This window comes from Gobius niger (assembly GCF_951799975.1).
Source record: "Gobius niger genome assembly, chromosome: 5".
Classification (NCBI taxonomy): Eukaryota; Metazoa; Chordata; class Actinopteri; order Gobiiformes; family Gobiidae; genus Gobius; species Gobius niger.
Window position 1 is genome coordinate 27,541,524 of NC_136856.1, and position 13,259 is coordinate 27,554,782.

A 13,259-nucleotide genomic window follows, 5' to 3' on the forward strand; every position below is an offset into this window, starting at 1 on the left:
TGCACAGGAATAACATATGTAATCTTTATGGGAGTCGGAAAAGAAGAGTGCTGTCATGGCAACCTGCGCCAGCGGGCCAGCTTCGAAAGGTGAACGGGCTAATGCCAGTATTCATGTAGACGTGTTCAGGACATATTCCCAAGCCGCGATTAATTCACTATATTGTTGTTAGTTTGGGGTGATCCGTATGGCAGAGGAAAACCGTTAAGACCATTAAAAAGAGATTTCTGAAACCACTGTAGGATAATGGTCAAAGATGCATCCGCTTTTGGCAGGTGATGTCCAGGAATCACCCGTGTGGCAGGAAAGAGGAAGAAGAACTCTACAGAAGGGAAGTGCTATCATGAGAAAAACAGTGATGTTTGCTTTCATGTGCTGGCAATGGCTAAATCACATTCATTTCATGCTTAGACCTCACAAAGTGGAGGACAAAGTGTCGCTCGTGTTTATTGGCACATGCATAACTGCTCGATAGGCTCTATGCATGGAATGATACATAAAAACATGATGCTAACTTCCGAGGGTGACAACTGTTTCATGTCTGTGTTTTATTCCTATGGAGAGTTTGCTGAAATAAATATATATTCAAGTAGTACGTGGCAGAAAGCAAGCAGCTGTTGGATAATTACAACTTAAACTTCACTCAGGATGTAAATACTTCACTGGAGGAGACTTCTGTGTATTATCCTTGAAGCTAAAGGCTAGCATTAATTTGACGCTAACAAACGTTAAAAAAGCACCACCATCTGAACATTTTTGTTTATCAAACTCACTCAGGTTCACATTTATTTAAGTTTTCTTCTGTTTCAAAAGTTATTTCATCTTTAATTTGCATTAAAATGTGGACAGGAAGTAGTCTTTACTCTACACTAGCCAACAGGAAGTGTTTAGATTTACCAATTTATTTGATCAATTTTTGCATTCATAAAGAAGCATTCTAGAAACTCTCATAACTATAATCCGTAATTTGTCATTTTATTTGAGCAGTAGTGTATACAATGTAAATACAAGGTCACAAATGTAGCCATTGGTTTTATAATCTGTATATTTGTGTAGGCTCTTTGTCGTCTGGGATTCATCCATCTTAGTAAACATTTTCAAGTGTCCACTGTCAGTTGGACTGGGTTGGTTGAGTTGGGGATGTTTTGCTTCTATGTTCAGAAGTTTTTCACACTTGAAGTCAACACACAAGTTAAAGTTTTATTGAGCTAGAATCCAAACGTCCTTAACTCAACCAGTCCAGTGGATGATATTTGAAAATGTCTTTGATGTTTACCGTTTGTGGCTAGCAAACACTTTTAATATTGCCATTTTACTTCCAACACCAAGATTTAACAAATTGCATCAAATACATTTTTTTCCCCCGTGCTAAATGTTTTTGTAGAAATGATGCGACAGTAAGTAAAGCAAACAAGCTCCACTCAACACCTGCTAAGGTTTATATTAGACATGAATTCCATATCTTCCCAACCCTATTCCAAAGTCTTTATATAATATGGCTAATTACTACCTAGCTCGGCTGTAGCTCTCTGTGTAATTATCTCCAAGTGCAGCACACCGTCATGGAGTACACATCAGGCCAAAATTAGCGCCAGCCCTCCCGGATTTGTGATTACTTGCACTGAGCATTTTCACCTGGCCCTGAACGGGGCTTGTAATTGAAAGTTGTGCCGAATCAATATCCGGTCGGACAAAAGCAAGCTGGCGTGGATTTCGCTCTGCTGTTGAAGGTTCACTGCAAAACTGAATGCTGCGGTGTTCAGAGATTGTTTGGGCCAATTCTTCCTTCTATTTCTTGCTGAACTAATGGGACTTTGTAGAGAAAATCCTGCAATATTAAACTCGTGGCTAGCTTTAGGATCAATCACAAATGGAATACTCCCAACTTGCAACTTTTAATGCCTAAAAGTGTAACTATGGGCAATGCCTGTAGGCGGCGTGGTAGCATAGCGGTTAGTTTGGTGGAGTTTGCATGTTCTCCCTGTGTCTGCGTAGGTTTCTTCCGCTAAAAACATGTGCGATTGATTCTGACCATCAGCCTGGCTCCACACCTGGAAATGGGTTCTCAGGTGCGCCACTGCCGCCGCCCACTGCTCCTTAAGGGTTGCCCCAGCGGCATCGATGGATGTGTCAAATGCAGAGGACAAATTTCGTTATACAGTTGTTGTATAATGACAAGCACCTCAACCTTAATGCAATTTCCATATGAAAAGAGAGGTCACAGGTCTGCTCATTGAGAGATTACTGAGATTTACATATTTTTTGTAAACAGAGCCTAAAAAAAATGTACAAAAATGTAAAAAAACAAAACAATATATAGCAACATTTAATTAATAACTTTCACACTTGATTTGCATTTTAGCCTTGTTTTGGTCCTGTAGTATTTGTAATGTTGATTTTTTTTTTAAAGTATTATTTAGATGAAAAAAATCAATCAATCCCCTCACAGGGCTGCACCAAACATTAAGGCAATGAAACAAAACAATATACAAGACAGTGTAAAGTTCAGGCAAATGAAGTATACAGGCAAACATAATGTCCAAAAAAAGGTCAGCAGCCGTGTGGGTGTCACCTGTCCTTAGACTCTCCTACATGGTGAGGAAAGACTCCAAAACCCAGTGGAAGACAAAAGAAACCACAGAAGGAGAGGCCGGACTGGCTATAGATAGGCCCAGGGCCGATGGGAGTCCCTTTGCAGACAGGGCCGAGACCGTGGAAAAATGACCAGTCCTTGTTGGAGCTTCAGTTCTTCTTATCCAAAAATAAATTTAGTGGAATATACTGTGTTTCTGAATCTAGACAGTTATTGAGTGCAATTTATCAACATGGCAACATTAAAAGTGTTTGTTAACCACAATTTGATTAGAATCTGCTAAATCTGGAATTCTACAATCTTTTCCCAAATGTTCATACTCCTGGATGTGTTTAAAAAAATATGCTCTGTGAACTGAATCTTGATTTACTATCGCAAATAATACTTGCAATAATATATGTCAGGGGGGAAATAACACAATCAGCTCGACCAATTGCATCACTTGCTCCTCCTCCTACACGTCCTATCGAGATTCCTTCTATCCGTCTAAAGCTTCTCCAGCCATCTCAAGACGACAAGACAGAAATGTTCAATTATTAATTACCGAATCGCAGATGTAGAGAACAACGATGGGGAGCCCCACATATGGCGGAGCAGTGGGTGAGGGGAGAAGGAGACACCACAAACAGGAGGGGAAGGGGAGTGTACCGTGACAGCTTTGACTGAACTAGGTCAGAAGTACTGGAAGCTCAACATCCACCGGTAAGTGTGTGAAGGCCCCCCCCCCAAAGGAGCCTCAGAGAAACGGGGTTACACCAGAACAGCGGAGGTGAACGTGAGGGTTCCGGGGGCGGCGAAAGGCTAATGAGAACATCAAGACAGGCGTTTGCCGAGGTCGGTTGGTTTCAGATAAAAGCATTCATCACAATTGAAAGGTTGACAAATCAGTGACAGGAGTCGACAGGTAACGCTTAAATAAGTAGCAATAGGACTCGCTCTGTGCTGCTAGATTAGTGGTTTTCTTTTTAAAATCAACATTCAGTTCAATAAACTTCCAAAAAATAATAAAAGCTGCTGGAACGAGGCTGCGTGAGATAAGAAAAATATGTCACTATTTGTGATCGTTGGTCCTGAATATTGTGATGATGACAAAACTGTTTCCAATTTAAGGCGGGACACTGCAGGCGAATAGGGAAAAAATGTATATTTACAGATATCAATTTCAAACTTTTGCTTTAGATCTCTGTCATAAATGTGAGAAAAAATACATGGCAAGTCATTTTATCTTTTCATATAAGAACAAGGTGTTTTATGCCTAAAAATGCCCCAAATTTCCCATCTTTTCGGCAACGAAATCTGAATAATGGATAGAGCTACATTCAAATGTATGGTTTCATTTTATTGAGAAATGAGTTACCAAGACTTTTTCAGAGGGGATTTTGGATTTCTTGGTTAGTTTTAAAATAAGCTGTTTTTAGTGGAAAAATTTGTAAAAAATGTATTTTAGCCTTATTTTTTGACATTCAAAACTCAATAAATGGGGCTAGGGATTAGATAATAAAAAATCCCTCTGAAAAAATCTTCAGTCCAAGGCTGGAAAATGTGAAGTCTTTAGGTCCGACTGACGTGGACATAGTGTCACCACAATGACAGAAAAATGTGTTTTGAGAAAAAGGCCCTTGAAATTGCATTCTCCCATGTAAGTCTATGGGGGAACATTGAATCAGCGCAATATTTAAACATGTTATTGTGAAGATTGGGCATATTTTCTGTTTCCGGGTGAAAGCTTCTATGTTCAGAGACCAATTTGGCCCAAAACCTGCAAACTGAAAAAATTGAGTTTTGCCTGTAGCGTCTCCCCTTAAACAAAAATTGTGTTGTATTCCTTTTTTATCAAAATGTTTCAAAATCAAGACTTAGGAATCAAGAAATGGATGCGATTGAGATAAATGTGATGCCATCTCAAACTAAGACAATGACTCATGACAAAGAAAAATACGTGACAGCTTAAGTGGTTGCCTTGAAGATTTCCCAATAAAACTCTCATGAGCGTCACAGTGCCACAGTGCTGCGGTGACGTTGCGAAAGGAACAGAGTTTTGTAAAACTGACAAACCAAACCACGAAGAGTCAACTTTGTTTTTCTCAGTGAAGGGGTTGGAAATTACACAATTAGTCGTTCCTACTCTTTCGGTGGTTGCCATTGGATATCAAGAGCAAGAAAAACCTGTTCAAATATTGCTCCTTGATGGGAAATTTGGTCTGGGAAGACAGAACAATACACCTTTGCCCTACACGGCCCTATGTGGCGCTCATCTACGTAGCTTTAGAGCATTTTTTGTTGTTGCCAGAACATCGGACCAGGAAAGCTATATATTACGACCATAGTAGGCACAATAGCTTAGCATTAGCCACCATTACATTATACCTCTCCTCTTTGGCACTTCTGAACCCTCACAAGGCCCGTCAAAAGCTGTATTTGTCAACAGTGTTCACCTAGTGGCCAGCAGACCTCCCTGGCTTGGTTTTTAGGGTGCTAAAACTCCAGACGAAAGATAGAAACAGGGTCCTTTATTGTTGTTGTTGATCAGTTTTGTGTTTAGTGGTGCAAGGTTTCTGCCCTTCCTTTACTGTAATGGAAAAGCAGCTGGAGTAAAGCCAAGTGGAATGGGGTTTTTAAGTCAGTTTTTTGCAACCAAGAAGCGGTATTAGATGGCAACAACCACAATTCACACCAACTTTCTGTGGAAAAAACCCAATTAATAAAGTCAATTAGATTTATTGCCCAGCCCCAGTCAAGTTTTCATGTAGTTTGCAACAGGGCACATGATTTCTTTTTATGCATCTTGTGCTCAACACATGCCGTGTGCTGTATGGTAGTAGCTCAACTGACACAATCAGCCATTTCCACTTTTAGTTTGGGGAAGTCAGAAATAAAATTACTTATCCCTACACTTACGCAGCTATTTCAAGTGTCATGCAAATATTTCATACTATTTTGAGCAGAGCCACAAATTTACAAGCTTAATATTTTTTATAAATAGCTTTGTGCATTAAACATTTGCACCACTATCTCACATTGACCTGAATATCAGAGTGTGTGCGGTATCACATATAGTTTCTGGCATGCGTGGAGTTTTCTGGAGCCTGTATTTACGATCCCTGCTGTGACGCGCTGGCACAGAGCTGCACTTTCACACGACAACAGGGAAATGAAGGCAACTTCCAACAGCTGCCCAGAAAATGCTCCATCTCAGCGCCACCGGGCTTTTAACGCGGCTCTGCAAACTGGGTTTATTGTCATTGTATGAGCCAAAAACGTGGCATGTTTGGAATTTATACGAGCCGTGATTATTTAAAAGGGACTGTAACTGTAATTGGACCATGAGTATGCTCTTTGCTACAGATTGTGAAAATGTAGCGGTTAATGTTATCGCTTAGGTGACACACATCCGTACTACAAGAAGGAAGAGCGGTTTTGAAATTGTTTAGAAAATTACGCATCATTTACGTTATTGCAATTCTCCAGATGATAATTTTATTTTCCATGTATTTGGTAATGTGTCGAAAACAACTTTACTATCAGAAAATGCAATGATGATCTAAAGCAGCTGAAACAAAAATTGCCGTCGTCTCACTTCCTGATCCTCAGAGTGAGCTGAAATAAGTCCCGCCCACTCAACCGCCCCCTTTCGCTGTGCAGCTGTTTCAATAAAGAGGAAAGAAAAAAGAAGAAAAATTCCTTGCTCGGATTGTTTGGCTATAGTGGCGTTATGGTGATGAGAGGATTAAGCTTCACAAGAGATCAAGAGGTGAGGAAAGCATTTCCAGGATACGCAGGACCTCAGGAGATTATTTTGGGAGCTGTCACCGCAGTGCTAAGATCAGCCACTAGAGAAGATTCAAAGATAACCCAAAGATGCGCTAGCGGCTCGAAACACAGCTCCAGGTATGTTTTTGATATGAGAGCGACTTTGTAACATGGTTAAAAGCTCTAAAATGACATTTTTTCGTAATACCTCCCTTTAATATAGCTTTTTACATATATTTTTTCATTTTTGTTTCATTGTGATTCAACCTTGTATTAGCAGTGGGTTGTACATATATCTTTAGACAAATATATGGCTAAACTTTACTGACACCATTGGAAACTGTTCACTGCATTTGACCCATCCTTAGTATGTATGTATGGGTGGTTAGCTTGGCACCTTCGCTTTTCACCACGGTGGATCCAATGATGCTTCAGGATCAAGTTTACTGTTAAAAAAGGTTTTTTTTTAGGATTTCTGGTAGGTTTTTGGAATGATATGTATGTGCAACCATGGACGCGCATCAAACAGCTGTAAAAACCTAAAGAACAACTGATCCTGGATCATACGGATGGCAAGTAAAGGTGCTACACTAACAACCCAAGCATCCGCGAGGTCACTGCAAGGTCAAATACACACTAATATCAACTTTTGTTTTTACATAAAAGGTTGCATAGTGCACCTTTAAATTGGTGTTTTTTTTGTTTTTCTTTCTTGCAAAACTAGATGTTCGATCTACCTGGAATCTTTCTCTGTTTCAGTCAAATGAAAGATCTTAAGATTTTTTCCATGTACTAACTTCAACCTAGACATATTCTATGGCCCAGAATCTCAGGACAATACAGTGCAATACAAACAACACATCTGAAAAAGCCCCATATGCACTGCTAAATACAGTATATAATGTGGCCTGCAATTTCATATTATCACCCAAATAGCTTTTATTCTATACATCCCTTGTATCCGCATGCGTCTTCATCCATAACAAACGTGCGCAATCATCCCCTCCCGCGTCCGCACTTACATATTAATCCGTCGTATTTGAAAACGCAAGCTCTCACACAAATGGCTAAGCTTAATGACCCGCACTCTCAATCTTCCTCACCATTTCCTGGAGAGATGAGTGCAGGATAAGGGTGATAGTTGTTAAAGTTGTTTTTTTTTTTTTTTTTTTTTCTCCTCTCTCCTTGCCGCTGGGCTTAGCTAAAGTGGATATGCTATCTGCTGAAAACATCCCCACTGAGGAGGATGAACCGGCGGGATTACGGCCCTGAAGCTAAAGAGATGTTAGCTAGCTGACCTGACACATTTTACAATCCGGGGATATATTCTCCTTTAACCTTACATGTCAGCGCAGGCTAAGCCATTGTCGACCCATGACCTCGGAGAGAAAATAACATTATCATGAGCCAATGATGTAAAGAATCAATTTGTCACAGTCAATTTGATCAAACTAGCAGAATTTGGAGAGCAATCAATGAACTTCTCGAGGAAGAAAGTCACCGAAATTGACCTTTCGCGAAACCCCGCCCCAAATCGGTAATTGTCCAATCGTACATCAAGTAGCAACCGTTCTTAACTGACTTTTTCCGAAATTCCTACAAGAGAAGCTAATAAAGCAGGGCCTGTTTCTCTCGTAACTAACTTTTGAGCCAAGCCAATACTCGTTTTTCACTCGAGTTTCATGAGCTGTCTTTGCTGGAGATCGTCGCAAAAAAAGCCGTTTCTGCTGCTGGAATATGTGGCATGTGAACTTTTTAAGCACTATAAGAAGCGTTCAGTTGCAGAGCCTTGAGATTACCGCTGCGGGTGATTTTGTTTTGCCAGCACACGGGACATTGTTTCTGGAGAATCAGGACTAAAATGTTACCTAGCTGGATAAGACGCGGGGAAGATAGAGCCACGGCAGTCAATAGCAGAGGTTTGTGAGCCGATTTGCCCCTGCGGTGGGTTTAGCAAGCAAGCCAATTTAACAGTAATGCTCATATTTCATCGATGCTAGACTAATATAAGAAGAGAACTTACCCCGTACTGGTGCACACAACTTCAGTCATCGAAACTAGCGTAGCCACATTGTGCAACAAGCCTATTGAGGAGCTTAACGTGAAGAAGCTTCTCGCAACGGAGCCAAAACGTCCAGCTGACAACTCTGAAAGCACTGTCACACAAACTTTAATATGTGTGAACCTTGTTGATAAAGTTTACCAATTTCATTTTCAGAAAAAAGCTGCGTTAGTTTTCCACAACAGAATTTTATCGTTGACCATTAATGTTAACGGCCGTGGCCTTCATTATCGCAGCTGTTAGAAACATATGAGCGAGTAAACGTTAGGGTTGGTATAAAACCGATCTGACCTACTGCTGTTTCAAAGCAGCTCCTTTTAATGGAACCAACTGCTGAGTTCACACGCTCATTCACACAATGCAACATGCAAACAAACAACTGAAGCGATGTCAGGACTTAAAGAGATTTGCACAAATTAAATGAAGCTAATATCCGGCTGTTTGATGCCTGTGGCCTGAGGGGAAAGCGTGTGAGGAGATTGGCAGATAACATTTGGGTTTAACGGTGCAGCTAAAAAGACGACCATCCAGTTTTAATAATTTCTTCCAAACTCTTGAATGGCAATTTTGAATCACAAGTTATGCTGAGAAGAGTCGATGCTTTTGGGAAGTACATTGTGTTACTCGGAAGTCGCAAGTTCAGCCGTTGGATTGCGTGGCCTGAGAGCTGACGGTTTGAGTCGCACTCAATATTGTGCCCTCAGCTCATTTGCATTGCTTTGTCGACTTCAGCATTTATAACATTTATAAATAAATGCATGGATAAATACATGTCAAAATAAATACAGATAAAAAAAATAATCATAGGGCTTTTTTTTAAATTGGTTTAACCCAAAATGATCTGTTTTGTAGTTAACCTCTTAACTCCCGCCTGAACCGAGAGGATCTTTTTCCTTACGTCATCGTTTTTTTTCCCCATCATTTCTTTGTTTGGTATTCAACTCATTTTTGTCATTTTTTTGTCATTTTTTTGTCAAATTTTTGTCATTTTTTTGTCAAATTTTATCACATTTTTGTCTTTTTTTTTGTCACATTTTGTCACCTTTTTTTTCTTTTTTTGTCACATTTTGTCACATTTTTGTCAATTTCTTGTGACATTTTTGTGACATTTTTGCCACTTTTTCATCAATTTTTCGTCACTTTTTTGTCAATGTTTTTTCACTTTTTTGTCACATTTCCATCATTGTTTTCGTCTCAGTTTTGGTGCTATTTTGACAGCTTTTTTCCAGAAGCTTTTGGACTGGGGTAAAGCCAAACTGGAGAAAATGTGCTCGGTTCAGGTGGGAGTTAAGGGGTTAAATCTACACCGCGTAGAATTTTACCCGAAAAATAAAATTGAAATACAAGCTTTTATTTTATGACAGATATTTTTAGCATTGAAAAATACCTCAAACAAACATGTGATTTTGCTGTGAGTGGCTCAGCTCTCCTAAGACATGACATAACTTTACCGGGAGTGGGTGCGTCTCCGGCTCGTCTCCATGGAGATGTCGACTAAAGTCAGCAGAATTTGAGATTTAAAAAGGTTAGGTCCTCATCCAAATCCATTCTTTGATTTCTCACTGCAGAAATAGCATTTTCTGTCGAGCTGGTCATTAGGAGCATGTTTTGTACTGATGGCAACAGTATAGTCCAAAATGTTACGCAGTGTACCTTTAAGTTCAAACATTATTTGCCAGCATGGACAATGATTGTTTGATTGATTGATTGATTGATTTGTCAAATGTATGTCCGCCATAGACCCGATTAGACCCTCGCCACTGCTCTCGATTTTGCTGATTTGTGGAAAAGAACGAAACAATAATTACTAGGGTTAAACGATATTGAAGAAACTTGCGATCCACGATACGGCTGTGCAATATCGCGATAACGATATCATTGCGATATGTTACACTCTAATTATAAACTTATCGTAAGTAGCTAGTTTTTCAGCAAATTGTGTCAAAATAATACGACATCAGGACCAAACAAGACTAAAATTGAACTAAGTTAGTAAATATTTAACTAAAGCTGAAGTTTTACACAAGATTTCAGTGACGTTGTGATATATTGTGGCTTCTTGCAATACGGATATTGCATCGCCTACTATCACGGTATGATATTGCTTGTGATATATTGTGCAGCCCTAATTGCTACTGCAACATAATATGACAAAATATGGAATGGAATACTTACTGAACCCCAACCCTTCACACATTACGAACACTTTTGCCTCGTGCTGGGTTATGACGACTGATTGAACTTTGCTGTTCATACCCCGACTGCTAAGCCGGTTTGTGTGTGGACCGGGGGGAGAGTGTATTATTACCCCGGCACAGCTTCATCTGCATTCATTCCTATTGTTTAATCAGCTCACACTGACAGACCCTGGTGGGCTTCTAATGAGCTGTTGACTCTTCCTCTCACCCCCCCTCCCCTGCGCACTGATACAGAGGAGCTGGGGATCACACCCCTCTTCTAACCCCTAGGAGACCATCAGACAGTTAATTATGGTCGCGATTCTCACCGGGCGTGTGGCAGATGTCAGAAGGTGACAGTAGATAAACACTGGGTGAGCTTTTTGACGGACTGTGGTGGTGGGAGTAGTAAGAAGAAGTGGATTTTGGAGTTTTCTAAACACAAACTGGGAGCAGTCAATGGAGCCGTCACGGCGCAAATACAGGGATTGTGTGCAGTTTCATCCCTTTTCTTAATCTACTGAAAATTAACAAAATGGCGGCTTGTTATGGAACCAGTGCTTGGGTCCCTCGGTGTCTCATTTCTGATGTTAGAACTTAGAATAATCCGTGCATAGAAAAGACATTATTGGAAAGGACCGTGTTGGCGTGCATTGTGCTAATTGAAAGCAGGACTTCATCATTTTCGTCATGTATTGGCTAACGCATGCTAACTAATCGGTATTGCCACGAAAGTCCAGGAAATATGCTTAAGCAGTAGAAGAAGAAACAACCAAAGTAAACAGGGTTACTTAAACCTGTATGAATCGCTTGGCTGTGAAAGGTGTATGTTTTTTTTTCATACTAAAGCTAAAGTGACGCTGCAGTTGACATGACATGCTGATGGTGTGAACTTAAAGTGAATGTTTGTCGGAGGCTCTTAGTGCTAATTCTGTTTCTGATCGGATGAGACACATACAGATATTCATGAAATTTACAATGTCCAAAACACTAGATTACCCTAACTTAAACCCTACCCTAACTAAAACAAAGAGGCGTTTTCATCTAAATACAACATTTTCATGTAATTTTTGCTCTATTTGAGTCTGTGTTTACCAGAAAACAAATACGAGCGATCGTGATGTCGTCACATCCGTTGGCCGTGGTAGGCATTTTACATTTTCATATTTGATAAACATTTTATTAAAATCCTATAATCAGCAAAAACAATGTCCATAAACAGTGCATTGCTTCTCTTGCGCTGTAACAGATCTATCCTTTTATAAAACCGAGTTAGAGGCCTGTATGCATCAGCTGTTGCCTACCATTCACCAAAACATCCGGCGAAAATTGCGGAAGTAAACAATAACAGCGATCACTCGTATTAATCGACTACTAAAACACTAATCAACTATTTCAATAATAGATTAATTGTTGATAAACTGGTTTGCTTTTTCAGCCCTAAATCAAGTACAATGTTTTATGATTTTGAGCGGCCATAAGATGGTTATGGTTAAAGTTCATGATACAGCACATGCTCTTTGATTTTTGAGGTTCTTCCTTTGCTGGTTGTCGGCTTCGTATAGCAACCTATTTAAACTTGTCACCAATCATGAAGTATTGATGGGAAATGAACGTTGTGACATGAGTTTTGACTAACAACTAACCACAGGGCCGTCATTAACAGAAGAAATAAGTTGTTTGGAAGGGATTTCACAATGTAATGCAATGTTTTTGTGTTACAAGAAGAAGGATTCATTTCTATGTGTGTATGAGTGTTTACAATCCGAACAACAGCAGCAAGTTTATGTAATCATCAACATTTTTTAATCAATATTATTTCCCAGCTTAGCCATATAGTGATATTAAGTGAAGTAGGCAAGCCTTGTTCTAGCCCGCTGTATTTGGGTGGGCAGACTGAATGTCCATGGGCAACTGTGGCTCTTTTGTTGGGTAGTGAATGGGGCAGGGTCCGCAGAATCGTATTTGTCTATAGCTTCTTCGAGTCGACCCGGAGAGTTGCCAGTGTGGCATAGGTTTCTTACTCAAAGCCATAAAAGAAGGAAATCTGTGCAACCAAGTGTGTTTTTTTTCATGGATGAATAAATGGTGACAATAATTTAGCAGGACTTCTTCAGTCGATTCATTGAAATGCGTTCTCACAGACAACTTCTCAAGTGCGTGTCTGGAGATGAGCCTCATGAATGCGTCCTCAGGGCTGAACACTTGAAGCTCTCACCCCCATGGAGTGGTGAGACATCCTTGTGTTCATCTTGCTGGTCGGGAGGCAGGAAAGAGCCAGCGGGTTTCATTTGAATGCCACAGACCTTCTTGTTTTGAATAACACTTTGCCTTGGTATTGTGGCTTCAACTTTTTTGGCAAATGCTCATCCACAGAGTACAAAAGCTACATTTTATGCATGTTGTAGTGTTGTTCCCTTATTGGAGACATACATTGAGTATTATTTTACAATCCTGTATACTGACACAGCAGCAGAAAACGCGCCCACATTTTGTTGCATAAAAGAACCTGATCTGAGCAGTTGTGCCCTCAAATATTACGCTGTCATTTACTTGCTAGCTGGCAGTTCGCTGAAAAATGAAACGTCTTTTGGTTGTAACGTGGCTCATTCCTTCTGGTGCCAGTAGAGGGCACTCAAACCAAAAAAACAAGGCACTTTGTGTCTTTGATCCGTAC

The 13,259-nt window shown here is 40.1% G+C and overlaps 1 protein-coding gene across 7 annotated transcripts in view; it reads right to left on the bottom strand.

Annotated features, from left to right (window-relative positions):
- rapgef2b (Rap guanine nucleotide exchange factor 2b) overlaps positions 1-13,259 on the bottom strand; it is a 169,048-nt gene that overhangs the window by 106,858 nt on the left and 48,931 nt on the right. The gene's annotated exons all lie outside the window — the stretch shown is intronic.